Here is a 4,832-nt window from a genome sequence, read left to right as displayed (position 1 = left end):
ACAATAGACCCAAAATGGACTCATGCTAAGCCCCACATCAACAAAGCAAACTTAACTAAATTTCTCTGCTCCCCCAGAAAAGGAAGCCCCAGGTCAACCCAACACTGCTTGCCTACTCAGCACAAGTTACCTGACCGGTATCCAAGACTTCCCTTTTCTCCTTGGAAGGAAAACAACGCGCTTTACCCAGTCGGCAAGTGCCTAGTTTTGTTTTGTTTTTTAATTTTTTAACCATAAAGCACAGGAATTTTTATTCAATATGTTGTAATTAACTATGTGCTCAGTCGCTCAGTCATGGCCAACTCATTGCAACCCCAGTTGGCAGATTGTAGCCTGCCAGTCTCCTCTGTCCAAAGGGTTTTCTAGGCAAGAAGACTGGAACGGGTTGCCATTTCCTTCTCCAGTAATAACTATAATGAAATGCAATCTGCAAAAAATCAAACAAAAAGCAAATGCCCAGGTTAACTTCCTTGTTCCTACTCATGTTGGTCTGTAAAAATCTCTCGCATCTCACAGCTCTTCAGAGCTCTTCCCAGTCTGCTAGACTAGATGCTGTCACTGAATAAAAGTCCATCGGATCACTAAATTATCTGTGGAAAGTTTTCCTCTAATATAACGAAGTCTCCCATACTGACTTCAAGTGTTGTAGTTTTTGTTGTTGTTGTCCAATCACTAAATCGCTAAGTCCTGTCTGGCTCTTTGTGACCCCGTGGACTGCAGCACACCAGGCTCCTCCACTCTCTCCTGGAGCTTGCTCAAACTCATGTCCATTGAGTCGGTGATGCCATCCAACCATCTCATCCTCTGTCATCCCCTTCTCCTTTTCCTTCAATCTTTCCCAGCATCAGGGTCTTTTCCAGTGAGTCAGCTCTTCACATCAAGTGGCCAAAGGATTGGAGCTTCAGCTTCAGCATCAGCCCTTCTGGTGACTATTCAGGGTTGTGTTAGGCTTATGCAAACTGATCGTCCAAATTCCCTGCTGTAAACCCTTCACTGATGCTTCACTTCCCTCAGAATAGAGTCCAAAGACATAGCATGACTCGAAAGGCCTTTTGTGACCTGACCTAGGTTGATTTCCTGGGTTGCCTCTCAAGCAACCCCATCCTCACGCCCTTCATGCCAACATCCCTGCAATATCTGCTGTGCCCCCCAAATCAGCCATGGTCTCTTACACCTCCTCCCTTCACGTATGCTACGTATCCGCCTGGAACATTCTTCCCACTCACCAAGACATCATTCCCCACAGTAAGCAATCCCTCACATCGACTCTGCGAGTTTGAGTCAACCCTCCACTTCTGTGTTTCTGCTTGCTTAGTCTGCCCCAACCTCTTCTCACTGTATATTAGAATTATCTGTCCTCATGGGATTCTTTAAATTTTCTCAGGAAACACTTGCCCCATCCACCAGGTTAAGCTTCCAGCAATCACCGTGTTCTGTTAATACAAGACTCTGCCCAGAGACAGATTTGCCAGGAAAGTGACACCCCAAGGCTTCAGGGCCTCCTTACCAGCCAGGACTCTCCCAAGGCCCGAGGAAGGCCATAGCTGTGTGTTCACATCATCAGATGTCTTTTTGTAAAGTTTTAGAAAAAAGGTATTTTTCGCCACAACTGGTTAAAACCACTGCCTCTTTCCACCTTGATTTCCCCCACATCCCATTATGCTTCTGCAGCTTTAGAGTGGCTGCTGGCAATGTGAGACCCAGCTAAGGGGTGGTTGAGGTGGGAATACACTCTGCTTGGGTTTATTGCATATATTCTTATGATTTCTAAATAGCCTGGCATTTAGTTCAGTTATTGGTAGTCATTCCAGGACTTCCCAGGTGGCGCTAGTGATGAAGAACCCACCGGCCAATGCAGGAGACATAAGAGATGCTGGTTTGATCCCTGGGTGGGGAAGATCCCATGAAGGAAGGCATGGCAACAGTCTCTAGTATTCTCGCCTGGAGAATCCCACGGACAGAGAAGCCTGGCAGGCTACAGTCCATAGGAGCACAAAGAGCTGGACATGACTGAGGCGACTTGGCACACATTGGCAGTCATCCCAGTGGAGAACAGCTTCCAGGATATCACCCATTGTGCCAGCTCTCCCGGCATTAGGCATGACGGTGTGGGGTCAGAACTCAGATGACTGCACTCATGTGGCCTACAGCACTCAGATGCACACGGGTCTGAAATGGACAGAGTATAGTCACAGAAACTACTTTCAATCACCAGGGTTAACTGATAGAAATGTCATACGATTTTTTTTTCTTTTTTGTAATGCATTGGTATTTGTCACTGATAGAACTTTTTAATTTGTTGTGATTTATTTTCTCATCCATCCCAAAAAAATCATTTTTTCTGTGTAATCATGCATTCTTTTTCTTTCTTTTTTTTTTTTTTGGCCACACCCAGCAGCTTGCAGGATCTTAGTTCCCCAACCAAGGATTGAATCTGTGCTCTTGGCAATGAAAGCTCCAAGTCCTGACCACCAGGGAATTCCCTAGTGTTCTTTTTCTTGATGAACTCCCCCAAAGATAAACTCTCCATGTCCCAGGAAACCTGAACTTCTCCATAGAGCTATCGTCCCTGCCACAGCTGACCCCTGTTCTCTCAGAATTTTGAAATTGGGATTTCTGCATTACTGGAACTGTAACAGGTAAACTCAAAAGCCATGAGGTGACCATGCCTCTCTCCGTGGATGGAGTCCTAGAGAAAGCCAGCAGGAGAGGAGCCGGAGGACAGGAGCACTGTCTGCTTTCCTGCCTGTTGCTTCCTCCATTGTCCCTTCCAGTAGGGTCCATTTTAATTTTCTCCTGCTGCATGAAAGTTACCCCCAAAGTTAGCAGCTCAAAATAACAAGCATTCATTTTCTCACAATTTCTGCAAGTTGAATATTCCAGGGTAGCTGAGCCGCGTGGTTCTACTCAGGGTTTCCCATATGGCTGCAGTCAAGGGGTCAGCCAGAGTCCTTGTACACCCCTGGTGGGAAGGGAAATCAGTACAGCCGTTACAGAAAGCAGCATGGCGCTTCCTCAAAAAATCAAAACTAGAAATCCGTTCTCATCCAGCAATCCTACTTCTGGGTATATATCTGAAGGAAATAATGTCAGAAATATTTGCAGTCCCATGTTTATTGCATCATTATTCACAGTCACCAAGAAATGGAAGCTATGTAAGTGTCAACAAATGAACAGATAAAGAAAAGGTTCTATACATGGATATGTGTGTATGTAGACGTATACACACGTGCACGCGGAATGCCATTCAGCCTTGAAAATAAGGAAATCCTGCCATTTGCAATAACCTATATGAACCTGAAGGATACTGTCCTGAATGAGATAAGCCAGACACAGAAAGACAAACACTGCGTGGTCTCTCTTACATGCGGAATCTAAAAAACCAGACTCAGAGCAGCAGAGAGTAGAATGCTGGTTACCAAGGGCTAGAGTAAGCAGAACATGGGAGATGTCGGTCAAGGCGCACAAAGTTTCAGTTATGAAAGACGAGTCAGTTCTGCAGATCTGATACACAACCCCGCACGGCTGGTGCCTGGGCGCGCAGTCTTGTCTGGCTGTGGGTGACCCCGCGGACGGTAGCCTGCCGGGCTCCCCTGTCCGTGGATTTCCCAAGCGAGAATACTGGAGTGAGCTGCCATTTCCTTCTCCAGGGGATCTTCCGACCCAGCGTCAAACCCACATCTCCTACATCGTTGGGACTTCTCCGGTGGTCTGGTGATTAAGACTTGGCCCTTTCATTGCTGTGGACTTGGGTTCAATCCCTGGTCAGGGAGCTAGATCCCACAAGTTGCCTGAGAAACAAAACAAATTATCAAGTTACCTCAAATGCAACCAATTTTTAATTGTCAGTTATACCTCCATGAAGCTGGAGGGGAAAGATGCCATCAAGAGCAGCAATCATCTCCAAGGCTGGAGTAGCTGCTTTCACCTGGTCGTTAGCAGGAGGCCTTGGTCCCCTGCCAAGCAGACATTGAGTGTTCTCACAGCTTGGCAGCCAGACTCAGAGCCAGTGATCCAAGAGATGGAGCAAGAAGGAAGCCACAAGACCGCTTATGATTGCTTCGGTTTGAACTGCGTCCATCCCCAGATTCACACATTGAAGTCCTACCCCTCAGTACCTCGGAGTGTGACCTTATCTCGAGATGAGGTCTTTACAGAAGTACTCACATTAAATGAGGTCATCACACGCACACACTGCTACATTTGAGACAGATAACCGGGACTTCCCTGGGGGCCCAGGGGCTAAGACTCTGCACTCCCAATGCAGGGGGCCCGGGTTCGATCCCTGGTCAGGGAGCTGGATCCCACATGCTGCAACTAAAGCTCGAAGAGCCTGCAAGCCCAGCACAGCCAAATAAATCATCTTAAAGATAACAAAATGAAATAGATAACCAACAGGGCCTACTATATAGCACAAGGAACTCTACTCGACATTCTGTAATAACCTAAATGGAAAAGAATTTGGAAAAAAAAAAATAGATACATGTATATGTATACTTGATTCACTTTACCATACACCTGAAACTAACACATTGTTAATTGACTCTATTTCAATGTAAAATTTAAAAACGTTTAAATAAAATAAAATGAGGTAATGAAGGGGGGTGCTAATTCAATGCGATTCATGTCCTTATAAAAGGGGACAGCTTTTTAAAATTTATTTATTTTTAATTGGAGGATAAACACTTTACAGCACTGCGTGGGTTTCTGCCACACAGCGGCATGAATCAGCCACAGGTATACATTTGCTCCCTCCCACTTCACCTCCCTCACACCTCCCACCCCGTCCCACCCCTCTGGGTTGTCACGGAGCATCAGATTTCAGCTCCCTC

This window comes from Dama dama, chromosome 1 (assembly GCF_033118175.1).
Source record: "Dama dama isolate Ldn47 chromosome 1, ASM3311817v1, whole genome shotgun sequence".
Taxonomy (NCBI): domain Eukaryota; kingdom Metazoa; phylum Chordata; class Mammalia; order Artiodactyla; family Cervidae; genus Dama; species Dama dama.
Note: the sequence above shows the minus strand (reverse complement) of the source record.